Source organism: Carcharhinus amblyrhynchos, chromosome 32, assembly GCF_965287045.1.
Source record: "Carcharhinus amblyrhynchos chromosome 32, sCarAmb.v2.hapA, whole genome shotgun sequence".
Taxonomy (NCBI): domain Eukaryota; kingdom Metazoa; phylum Chordata; class Chondrichthyes; order Carcharhiniformes; family Carcharhinidae; genus Carcharhinus; species Carcharhinus amblyrhynchos.
The window spans coordinates 19,809,445-19,822,180 of record NC_137355.1 but is presented as its reverse complement, the minus strand read 5'-3'; the positions used below and the strand labels follow the sequence as shown (position 1 = coordinate 19,822,180).

At 44.8% G+C, this 12,736-nt stretch overlaps 1 protein-coding gene across 8 annotated transcripts in view; it reads left to right on the top strand.

The window, feature by feature from the left end:
* The first annotated feature begins 2,047 nt into the window (after window positions 1-2,047).
* The window catches only part of ppip5k1a (diphosphoinositol pentakisphosphate kinase 1a), a 153,165-nt gene continuing 142,476 nt past the window's right edge, over window positions 2,048-12,736 (top strand). For 5 of the 8 annotated variants that reach the window (XM_080216069.1, XM_080216066.1, XM_080216068.1 and 2 more), the window contains exon 1: window positions 2,048-2,156. The gene's annotated coding sequence lies outside the window, so the exon portion shown is untranslated. Of the gene's footprint in view, window positions 2,157-4,545; window positions 4,697-7,802; window positions 7,862-12,736 lie in introns of those variants that run through there. The other 3 variants (XM_080216064.1, XM_080216063.1, XM_080216065.1) reach the window with 3 other exon arrangements.

Here is a 12,736-nt window from a genome sequence, read left to right as displayed (position 1 = left end):
GGTCGGGGTAGGTGTGTGGGTGAGTTTGGGACACTGGGGTCGGGGTAGGTGTGTGGGTGAGTTTGGGACACTGGGTAGGTGTTGGGTGTGTGGGTGAATTTGGGACACTGGGGTCGGGGTAGGTGTGTGGGTGAGTTTGGGAAACTGGGTTGGTGTTGGGTGTGTGGGTGAGTTTGGGACACTGGGTAGGTGTTGGGTGTGTGGGTGAATTTGGGACACTGGGGTCGGGGTAGGTGTGTGGGTGAGTTTGGGACACTGGGTAGGTGTTGGGTGTGTGGGTGAATTTGGGACACTGGGGTCGGGGTAGGTGTGTGGGTGAGTTTGGGAAACTGGGTTGGTTATGATGTGGAGATACCCGTGTTGGACTGGGGTAAACACAGTAAGGAGTTCACATCACCAGGTTAAAGTCCAACAGGTTTATTTGTAGCAAACACCACTGGCTTTTGGATCTGGCATTTCCTTCGTCAGGTGGAACAGACGACCCCATCCTCTCACACCTGATGAAGGAATAGCCCAGTTCCGAAAGCTAGTGGCGTTTGCTACAAATAAACCTGTTGGACTTTAACCTGGTGTTGTGTGACTCCTTACACTGGGTTGGTGTTGGGTGTATGGGTGAGTTTGGGACACTGGGTGTAGCTGGCCAGATGTGTGGGTGAGTTTGGGACACTGGGTGTAGCTGGCCAGATGTGTGGGTGAGTTTGGGACACTGGGTGTAGCTGGCCAGATGTGTGGGTGAGTTTGGGACACTGGGTGTAGCTGGCCAGATGTGTGGGTGAGTTTGGGACACTGGGTGTAGCTGGCCAGATGTGTGGGTGAGTTTGGGACACTGGGTGTAGCTGGCCAGATGTGTGGGTGAGTTTGGGACACTGCGGTCAGGACAGGTGTGTGGGTGAGTTTGGGACACTGGGTTGGTGCCAAGTATGTGGGTGAGTTAGGGACACTGGGTTGGTGCCAGGTGTGTGGGTGAGTTTGGGACACTGTGGTCAGGACAGGTATGTGGGTGAGTTTGGGACACTGGGTTGATGCCAGGTGTGTGGGTGAGTTTGGGACACTGAGTTGGTGCTGGGTGTGTCGATGAGTTTGGGACACTGGGACTGGGACAGGTGTGTGGGTGAGTTTGGGACACTGGGTTGGTGCCAGGTGTGCGGGTGAGTTTGGGACACTGAGTTGGTGCTGGGTGTGTGGGTGAATTTGGGACACTGGGGTCAGGACAGGTGTGTGGGTGAGTTTGGGACACTGGGTTGGTGCTGGGTGTGTGGGTGAGTTTGGGACACTGGGTTGGTGCTGGGTGTGTGGGTGAGTTTGGGACACTGGGTTGATGCCAGGTGTGTGGGTGAGTTTGGGACACTGGGTTTGGGACAGGTGTGTGGATGAGTTTGGGACACTGGGTTTGGGACAGGTGTGTGGATGAGTTTGGGACACTGGGTTGGTGCCAGGTGTGTGGGTGAGTTTGGGACACTGGGTTAGTGCCAGGTGTGTGGGTGAGTTTGGGACACTGGGTTGGTGTTGGGTGTGTGGGTGAGTTTGGGACACTGGGTTGATGCTGGGTGTGTGGGTGAGTTTGGGACACTGGGTTGATGCTGGGTGTGTGGGTGAGTTTGGGACACTGGGTTGATGCCAGGTGTGTGGGTGAGTTTGGGACACTGGGTTTGGGACAGGTGTGTGGGTGAGTTTGGGACACTGGGTTTGGGACAGGTGTGTGGGTGAGTTTGGGACACTGGGTTGATGCCAGGTGTGTGGGTGAGTTTGGGACACTGGGTTGATGCCAGGTGTGTGGGTGAGTTTGGGACACTGGGTGTAGCTGGCCAGATGTGTAGCTGAGGTGGGGATTCGAGGACTGCGCCAGGCTTGCAGTTACACCTCCAAGCCACCAAGCGTTGACCTGACGCTGTGTGCGGAAGACCTGCAGGTGACCTGCGGCTCTGAGTGACAGAAGACGTCACGAGGCAACCCCGCCCCCGGGTCCGCGCGCTCAGGCCGCTAGCAGGTTAAGGTGTCACTCATGAGGCAGGCAACTTCCGCTAGCAGGTTAGGTTAGCCGTGAGGTTGCTAGGGGCGTTTCTAACCGGGGCCTAAATATTGAGTGAAGCCAGAAACATGAAGGTTGTCCAGAGTGAAGAAAACTTCACTCGGAAATGAGCTTGAAGAACCGTGCAGTGAGTATTTAAGTCTCTGATGTAGTTTACTAGTGTCGAATTATTGTTTTGTTTGATGCAGTGAGTTAATTTTGGAAGAAATCAACCTTTATGACTGAGCAATATTGACATTATGTTTAATGGGAATGATTTTTATTAGAAGTGGTAAACGTGAAATAACTGTCAATGCTCATCTGTTCGTATTGCTCAATGCTGTGCATAGCTGATGTTTCCTCTGTTATTTGCTGTGTATTGAAGGTTGGGGTTGAAGGTGAATTTAATGAATTAAAGTCATGTTTTGTTTATGACATTGAAGATGTCCATCTCAAATTATGTGCGCCAACCTTCCCATTTAGAGCCAGTTATCCCCGGAGCTCTGCATTGGGAAGGTCATTTTAGCTTGATGGTGGGGACAGAGGACTCCATCCTCTCGTGCCTTCCCCTTGGGGTTGTGGCAGCCTGAAATCTTGTAGCAAGTGAGGCAATCCTGCAGAATAGTTTAATAAATAAACACTACTTTTTAAAGAGTTGTTTTCTTTAAGCAAAATCTGTAACTGCCCTGAAACTGCAAGGTGGTTATGAAGTTTCAGGCACTCGTTAATTTTCTTGCCAGATGTGGTGGTTTCTGTTGAATGTTTGTCAAAGCTTTCATATTGCCACTTTCACAACAATGAAGAAGTGAGCGTGGCGGAATATCAGTTTAGTGTTGTGAATTTCTTTTGATTAAAGGCCAACTCATTGCGATCATCTCAAAACAGCATGTCTGTGAGGCACTGTAGGCCATCAGCAGATTTGTATTCAACTATAATCTGTGACTTCACATTGGCTGTTATATCTCCCATTACCATCAAGCTGGATTACTAGCCCAGTGACAATACCAGTACACAGATCGGAGTCATGCCTAGTACAAAGGAAGATGCTTGTGGTACTGGAAGTAAATTATTTCAGTTGTGGGAGATCACTGCAGGAGCCCAACCATCTTCATCAATAACTTTCACTTTATGATAAAGTCAGAAACTTGCTGATGATTGTACAATGTTGAACACTATTCATGACCCCTCAGCTACTGAAGCATGTCAACACGCAGTAAGATCCTGACAACATTCAGGCTTCGGCTAATAAATGTCAAGTAACATTTGTGACACACAAGTGCCAGACAATGACCATCTCCAATAAGAGAGAATTGTATCATCTCCCCATGAAATTCAATCACTGATTTCCTCCGGCTCTCAACATCCAAGGGGTTGCGGCCTTGCAGGTCAGGGATTGGGAATCGTACAAGGAATAACTCGCCTCCAGATTCTCTAAAACCCGCCCACCCATCTTCAAAGCACAAGTCTGAATGTAATGGAACACAGTGCATGGTGGCACAGTGGTTAGCACTACTGCCTCTTAGTGCCAGAAATGGGTTCGATTCCTGGCTTGTGTCACTGCCTGTATGCAGTTTGCACGTTCTCCCCATGTATGTGGGGTTTCCTCCCACAGTCTGAAAGATGTGCTGGTAGGCATTCAATGAACAGACGTTGAATTGTGGCCTTTTTTTTAAGGTCAAACCAAATAAACAAACTCAAGTTAAATCAGGACAAAATAAAAGGGGCAGCTCCCCAAAAAGAAGGGGAACAGCCTGAACAAAACCAAAGTACAAAGAAAACTTAAAAATGCCAAGTTAAAATGTGATTATTAGGGTCAATAATGCACCCCAGCTCTTGCGGTTGAAGTGTGGCAACAAGGGGAATTTCACAGTGCCTTGGTTGCAGTGTTAACATTAGTCTTACTTGTGACTATTAAGTAAACTTTACACTCCTCTCCACTCAAGTGGATGAATACAGTTCCAACAACACTCGACATCATCCAGCATAAAGCAGCCTGCTGGCACGGGAATGGCACAGTGGTTAGCACTGCTGCCTTGCAACACCAGGAACCCGGGTTCGGTTCCAGACTTGGGTCACAGTCTGTGCAGAGTCTGCACATTCTTCCCATGTCTGCATGGGTTTCTTCTGCCTGTTCTGGTTTTCTTCCACAGTCTGAAAGACGTGTTGGTTATGTGCATTGGACCTGCTAAATTCTCCCTCAGTGTACCCAAACAGGTGCTGGAGTGGGTTTTGTATACTAATTGTAGCTCAGAAGCAGGCCAAATGGCTCAATTTATGCCCTGCACAAGCCTCTTCCACCCTACTTCATCCAATTTGATCAAAATATCTTTCTATTTCTTTTTCCCTTCTCTCTTCCCCGCGGCTTGTGGTAACAGCTCTATGCTAATATTATGCACCGTAGAAAAAGGAAAAAAATATAGAATGTCGGGCACAGAATCAAGCCATTTGGCACAACTTCTCTATTGTTTATATTCCTCCTCGTCTCAGCCTTACAGCACATCTTTTTATTCCCTTTGTTTTTTTATTTACTCATCTAGTTTCTTTTTCAAAGCATCTTGCCTCACCCACTTCCTGTGGGAGCCAGTTTCACGTTCTCACCGCTCTCTGACTAAAGACGTTTCTCCTGTTTCCCTGTTGGATTTATCAGCAGTTGCCTTGCACTTATGGCCACTGGTTTTGGATTCTCCTGTAAGTAGAAACATTCTCTCCGCATCGACCTGTTCATTCTTTTAAATTCTGACAGCCTGCCTCTGTCTTTACTTTTCAAAAGAAAAACTGTCTGTTCAGTCATTCCCAATAGCTGCAATCTCTGCTGCCGTTCAAGGGCCAGAAATGGAGCTGATGAATCTGGCAGTATTTTCACAACACGATACCCAGAGAAAAATTAGCCTCTGCTGCTGTAGAAATGCCAGACATCCAGTAGTGCAGGAACTGCACTTTTTCCATCAGTTGATTTTTTTTTTGTAAAGTACAATGGGAATGATTTGAGTCTTACACTTCTGTTATTTACCTGTAAACTATTTGGAGCCCAAAATAAAATGAGGTTACCTTGTCAACTTTGAGGAAAAAAGAAGTTGTTAAAGCCTTGCAGTGTTTCTTTTGAACTTTCTGGAAGGATGTTTTATCCTAGTGTTTATGTTTTCGTAGAATCCTACAGTGCAGAAGGAGACCATTCGGCCCATCGAGTCTGCACCGATCACAATACCACCCAAGCCCTATCCCCATAACCCCATGCATTTACCTATTAGTATCCCTGACGCTATGTAGCAACTCAGTATGACCAATTCCACTTTGGACTGTGGGAGGAAACCAGAGCACCCGAGGAAACCCACGCAGACATGGAGAGAATGTACAAACTCCGCACTGACAGTGACTGACCCATGTCAGGAATTGAACCCAAGTCAGGAATTGAACCCGAGTCCTTGGCGCTGTGAGGCAGCAGTGCTAACCACTGTGCCACCATGCCGCCCCGTTTTAAACTGTCCCAGGATGTAATATTTTAAGAATCAATGCAACATTAAAAATTTCAAAACCAGGACAGGTATTCTTTTGCATTTTAGACAGCCTTTTTTCTCAGTTGTTTTGAAGTAGAGAACTTCTTAAATGAAACCATTGAGTAAAGTGTCACGCACTGGCTGAGTTTCTCGGAGCTCTATAGCTGTGGCTGCACAGCCAGCGAGAGCCACCTGTCACTTTTATTGAAGGGCCACTGCATTGTACGTTAGTAAGGCACCTAACAGATCAATGATAGTCCTTTCCCCAGCCTCAAATTTGTTGGTGGAAGTGCTGCTCCCTCAGAGCTGTATGTCAATTAGATGTCGGTAACTGGGCGGCATGGTGGCACAGTGATTAGCACTATGCATCACAGTGGCAGGGACTCAAGTTCAATTCTGGTCTCAGGCAACTCCCTGTGTGGAGTTTGCATGTTTTCCCCATGTCTGTGTGGGTTTCCTCCGGATGTTCCAGTTTCCTCCCACAGCCCAAAGATGTGCGGGTTAGGTGGATTGGCCATGCTAAATTGGCCCTTAGTGTCAGGGGATTAGCAAGGTAAATGTGAGGGGCTATGAGAGTGGGATTGTCATCAGTGTAGGCTTGATGGGTTGAATGGTGTTCTTCTGCACTGTAGGGATTCTGTGATTACAGATGTTGCTATGATTGTTTTGTTCTTATTGCCATTGATCTGTTAGGTATCTTACTAACATGCTAAATTCTCCCTTGGTGCCGGGGAGCTAGCTAGGATGGATGTATGGGGTTGTGAAGATCGAGCCTAGGTGGGATTGTGGTTGGTGCTGAGCCGATGGGCTGAATGGTCTCATTCTGCACATTAGGATTCTGTAATTTTATAACTTCCATGCTCAATAACACCACTGGGGAAGAGGCGGCTGCACCCGATGCTATACCCGTCCAAGATCTCGGACCAAAGGTGAACATTGGCAGGTGAGTGATGGTAGGGTAGGGGTCACAGGAGATAGGGGTGAAGGAAATTTACAGAGTGCATGGGGTGACTTGATGCGTGTTGCTCAAGCAGGCACTGACTGTCTTTGAATTTACCTGGGAGCCTGCAAGCAAACACATCAGGATTTTCTTGTTTTGCTCCTCATATGGCTAGCCCCCGGCCTGCTGCTGGGTTAATACAAGCATTAAGTGGGCATTAATGTCCCATTTACAGCCTCAATGGGCGGCAGAGCAGCCAGACCATGCACGGATCTCCTCACTACACACTGAGTCAGGGTGGAGGAGGGAAGATGGTGGGGTCTGCACCTGTCAACCACTCACCTGCTCTCCGCCACCAAATGCACGGGAGAGCAGAATATTCTGCCCAAATTGTGCCTTTCACCACCTTGGGACACCCCAGAATATTTTTCAGTCAATGCAGTGTTCATTGTAGTTTACAGTAAGAAGTCTTACAATACCAGGTTAAAGTCCAACAGGTTTATTTGGTATCACGAGCTTTCAGAATGCTGCTCCTTCACATTCTCATGAAGGAGCAGCACTCTGAAAGCTCGTGATTCCAAATAAACCATGTTGGACTTTAACCTTGTGTCATGAATCTTTTTACTCTGCCCACCTCAATCCAACACCAATATCTCCACACCTTTTGAAGTGTAGTCACTGTTATAGTTCACAAAATGTGGCAGTCAATTTGTACATAACAAGCCCTTAAGTACCAACAGATAATGACCAGATTACCTGTTCTGGTGATATTAGCTGAGGAATAAATATTGATCAATATTGCACTAGGTGAAACCCCTCTGTGTTTCAAAGTCATGAGGTGATGAGGGCAGGTGGGACCTTGGTTTAACAGAGGACACTAATCCCAAAGAAGGCACCTCTATTAGTGCAGTGCTTCCTCCGTACTGAACTGGTAGCAACAGCTTGGATCGTGTGCTCAAGTATCTTGAGTGGGACTTGAGCTCACTTGATCTCTGACTCAGCAGCCAGAGTGCCAGTAATTGAGCCAGAGCTGACACTTGATGCCCAAGTTGTCATGACTGCATGGGGTGGGCTAAATGAACTAGCGGGTCTTTTCCCCATACTGTTTAGAGTGACAATTACAAGCAAGCGCAAAGGAGTCTTGTTCTTAAAAGCTAAGCAAGACTTCAGTGTTATTGCTACCTCTTTCTAGAATGATTACAGATGTTACATTTGGATTCCGGCTGAAAACAGCAACAAAGAGGTGTTGCTGTTGGACAATCCAGCAATGCATGGACTGTAAAGAGTGACAGTTTTACAAAGTCCTATTATAGTATTAAGTTAAGCAGCTGTCATATTTCAGCTGGGTAGTCATCTGCAGCTTATGGTGTTACATTACACGCGTCTTAGGAATAACTGACCCAGCACGGATCTCTGTGAGTACGTGGAACTAAATCTTTGTTAACTAATTGCTAAATATTCCTAGAAATTGAATAAAGCCGGGTGAAACTTACTTTGTGATTCTAGATATCATTAAGAGTGTCAGATTCCAGTTCTGTAATCACTAACTGATGCATTTTTCTGCTGAGCTGTTGGCAAGAGAGCAAGCAACTGAGTGCTATTGCATTTGTAGCTCCCACTTGGTTTATTAAGAAGGCTGTTGGCAACCCCTTCAACAGCTCATTGTACTGTAGTAGTTTAATCAAGAGGAAACAAAAATAAGTAATTGCTGAGAAATTTTTCCTCTGTGTCTTGAGAGAGCTTTTCAGTGCACATCGACCATTGTAATCAAGGGTTCTCTAGCAGTGACATTCAAATCACCGTGCGACTCTGGCAACATGTCTTGTTAACTAAGATATGAGTTATCTTACTGCAATAAGTGTAGAATAAAATAACCAGGTACAGCAAATGTTTGCAAAGGAAGACAGGTTAACTTTTTGAGGTCACATTATACAAATTGGATGCAGAAACTGAACTAGTGGGTCTACATTTGCTGATGACACAAAGATAGGTGGACAGATAAAAGTAGAAGCTTATTATCTAAATGGTGAGAGATAGCAGAGCTTTGAAGTGCAGAGAGATCTGGGTGTCCTAGTGCATGAATCATAAAAGGTACAACAAGTAATTAGGAAAGCTAATAAAACTCTATTGTTCATTGTGAGGGGAAATTGATTGCAAAATTAGGGAGAGTTGTACAGGGCATTGGTGAGACCACTTTTGGAGTATTCCTGTACGGTATTGGTCTCTTTATTTAAGGAAAGATAGAGTTTAGACTACAGTTTAGAAGAGTAAGAGATGACTTGATCGAAACATACAAGATCATGAAGGAGTATTGACAAGATTGGACGTGGAGAGGATGTTTCTTCTTTTCAGAGATTCTAGAATTAGGGGTCACTGTTGAAAAGTAAGGGGTTGCTCATTTAGACTCAGAGGTTTACAGTTTGGAGACAGGCCGTTCGATCCAACTTGTCCATGCTGCCCTTTTTTTAAAACTACTAAGCTAGTCCAAAATGCCCGCATTTGGCCCATATCCGTCTACACCCATCTTACCCATGTAACTGTCTAAACGCTTTTTAAAAGACAAAATTGTACCTGCGTCTACTATTCCCTCTGGCAGCTTATTCCAGATACACTTCACCCTCCTGTGTGAAAAAAATCCCCTCTGGACCTTTGTGTATCCCTCCCCTCTCACCTTAAACTTATGCCCTCTAGTTTTAGATTCTTCTGCCTTTGAGAAAAGATATTGACTATCTAGCTGATCTATGCCCCTCATTATTTTAGAGACCTCAATAAGATCTTCCCTCAGCCTTCTACGGTCCAGAGAAAAAAGTTCCAGTCTATCCAGCCTCTCCTTATAACTCAAACCGCCAAGTCTTTAGTTAGAAATGAGGAGAGAGGGTTGTGAATTGCTAGAACTCTCTGTCTCAAAAGGCAGTGGGGGCACAATCTTTGAATTTTATTAGGCAGCGCGACAAAGATTTTGATTAACAAGGGGGTGAAAGGTTATCTAGCACAGCAGGAATGTGGGTTAAATTACAATCAGATCAGCCATGAACTTATTTAGTGGCAGTGTAGGCTAAAGGGGCTGAATGGCCTACTCCTAACTTTAATTGGTACATAACCTTCATCAGAATTAGCAACATACACACAAAAATGAATGGGGTATAGTGGAGTTTTTGATAAGCCTGAACAAACTAAGGTAAGATCCTTCATTTTGATAATGATCACAGCTGCTTTCTGAGATTGGGCACAAGAACTGCCAACGGTTTTTTTTTATTCAAAGCTTTAACAGATGCTTCCTCTTTATAAATGCTGTATGCCAACATCTCCAGTTTTTATTTTAAATTTTCATTGCTTCTTGTTCATTTTGTCTAAAGCAGAAAATTTATTTTCAATATATGAACGTTTTAATTTTGTAGAACTTTGTTTTTCTTCCTCTTTATGTGTGTGTGTATTTGTCTGTATGTATGTGTGCGCGACTGTGCATGTATGTGTGTCTTTGCTGCCCCTTATAGTTCCTCATTGCGGATTGCTTGGTGACCATCTGGAAACCCATTGAACTGAGTCTGAGGGGCTGCCTAAGAAGCAGAAGTGTGTGTATTATCTCTGTATGATCTGTTGTGGTGCTGGTACTGACACTAAATTCTGCTTTTGCCACTGATGAGTCATAAAATCTTGTGATATTTTCAAATTTCTGTTTGAGTAGCCCTCCATCACAAGAACGCATTGCTTTTTCTAACTGACAAAGGAGAAAAGACGTGCAGGTTAGGGTGCATTGGCCATGCTGAATTCTCCCTCAGTGTACCCGAACAGGTGCTGGAGTGTGGCGACTGGGGGATTTTCACAGCAACTTCATTGCAGTGTTAATGTAAGCCTACTTGTGACACTAATAAATAAACTTTAACATTTGTGTAAATGTTCAACTGAATGTTGTTATTCAATAAGTTGTGTAAAGGCAAGTAGAAGTTTTAGGTAAGAATTTCTGAATTGGGCATTACTACTCAGGAGACAAGATTGAGCTACACCATAAACTTTAATCTAACAAGAGGAACCTGTCAGGGCACAAGTTCAATGTCTTGGGGGAAAATGTTAAGAGAGTTAAATTGTACAAAACAATTTTGATAGTTAATTGAGCCCATTTCCATCACAGCCAAACAGGGTGGCACAGTGGCTAGCACTGCTGCCTTACAACGCCAGGGAGCCAGGTTCGATCCCCGGCTTGGGTCACTGTCTGTGCAGAGTTTGCATGTTCTCCCTGTGTCTGCATGGGTTTCCTTCAAGTGCTCCGGTTTCCTCCCACAGCCTGAAAGATGTGCTAGTTAGTTTGATTGGCCATGCTAAATTCTCTCTTGGTGTACCTGAACAGACGCCAAAGTGTGGTGACAAGGGGATTTTCACAGTAGCTTCGTTGCGTTGTTAATGTAAGCCTTACTTGTGAAACGATAAACTTTAAACCTTTAAATGCTGAGCTTGATGCTGGCAATATAAGATGCCCACATTAACAATTCCTAACAGATCTCACTGGTCATCCAGCTTATTCATTTCTCCTCTCTAACCAAGAAGAGTGACAAGGGTTCTACTGTTTAAAGTATATATGAAGGGACCTGTTCTCTCCAAACAAAAGGAATATGTTCAAGCCTTGTAGCTTTTTTAGACTTCCTGGGAGCTTGAGGTGCCTGTAGTTCCCCATTGGCTGAGGGATGCCATGGCAAAAAACAATCAGAATTCACTTAACTAATTAGCAGCCTTTTCTCTGGTAGTATAAATTCTTGTGATTGTTTGAAATTGGGTATTCTTGCATTTGTCCTGATGCGTACAAGGCAAAAAGCTTCAGCAGCATGTCTCTTCTTTCAGCAATGTTCAAAAGATAGTAGGTCGGATGACCAAGGTTTGGTCAAAGAGATTCTTAACAAGTGTCTTTTGGAGGAGAACTAGGTAGAGAGGTTTAGGGAGGGAATTTTAGAGCAGAGGCAGGTGGAAAAGGGATGATTAGAAGTACACAAAGGCCAGAATTAGAGGGGCAAAGTTATCTCTAAGGGATCACAGAATCCCTACAGCGCAAAAGGTGGCCATTCAGCCCATCAGGTCTGCTCTGGATTGCTGAAAGGGCATTTTCCTTCATCCCACTTCCCAATCTTATCCCCGTAATCTTGTACATTCTTTCTGTTCAGATAGCAACCCACTTCCCTTTCGTATACCTCAATCAAACCTGCTTCCACCATTCTTTCCGGTAGTTCATTCCGGAGTCCAGCTACCATCTGGGTGAAAAAAAATCCCCTCATCATTTCTGCTCCTTTTGTCCATTATTTTGAATTAGTGTCAGTTCTTGATGTGCTCCTGAGAAGGAACAGTTTCTCACTATTTACCATGTCCATACCCCTCAGGATCTTGAATATCTCTTTCAAGGCTTCTCTCAGCCTTCTTTTCTCCAAAAAAAACAGATCCAATTCTCCAATCTATCCCCATAGCTACGTTTTATGTCCCTGAAATTATTTGTGATTCTCTTCTGTACTCTTTCCAATGCCTTCACATCCTTCCTCAAGTATGGTGCCCAGAACTGACAGTCTTCAGATGAGACCTAACTAGTATTTTATACAAGTTGATTTCAATTTGATGTATTATTGTCACATGTATTAACATACAGTAAAAAGTATTATTTCTTGCATGCTATACAAACAAAACATACTGTTCACAGAGAAGGAAAGGAGAGAGTGCAGAATACAGTGTTACAGTAATAGCTAGGGTGTAGAGATGACCTTCAATATGACCTTCTTACTCTTGTATTCAGTGTCCCTATTAATAAAACTTGGATACCATATGCTTTGAGACTGGGGGAGATTCATAGAATCCCCACAGTGGGAAAGGAGGCCATTTGCCCATCAAGCCTGCACCAAAACAGTTTAGCCCCGTAAGCCACCCCATATTTACCCTGCTAATCTCCCTGACGCTAAGGGCAATTCAGCATGGTCAACAACCTAATCCGCACACCTTTGGAGTGTGATAGGACACTGGAGAATCCGGAGGGAACCCATGTAGACATGGGGAGAACATGCAAACTCCAAATGGACAGTCACCCTGAGGCTGGCATTGAACCCCGGTCCCTGGCGCTGCAGTGCTAACCACTGTACCACCGTGCAGCGATAGGTAAGGTAAGGCCATCGGAAACAAGAATGAGAATTTTTTAAATAAGACACTGTTTGACTGGCTGCCAATGAAGGTCAATAAATAAAGGGGTGATAGGCGACTGGGACTTGCTGTAAGTTAACACATGGTTAGCAGAGTGTTGGATGATGTAATTGTGAACTGATACCAGAT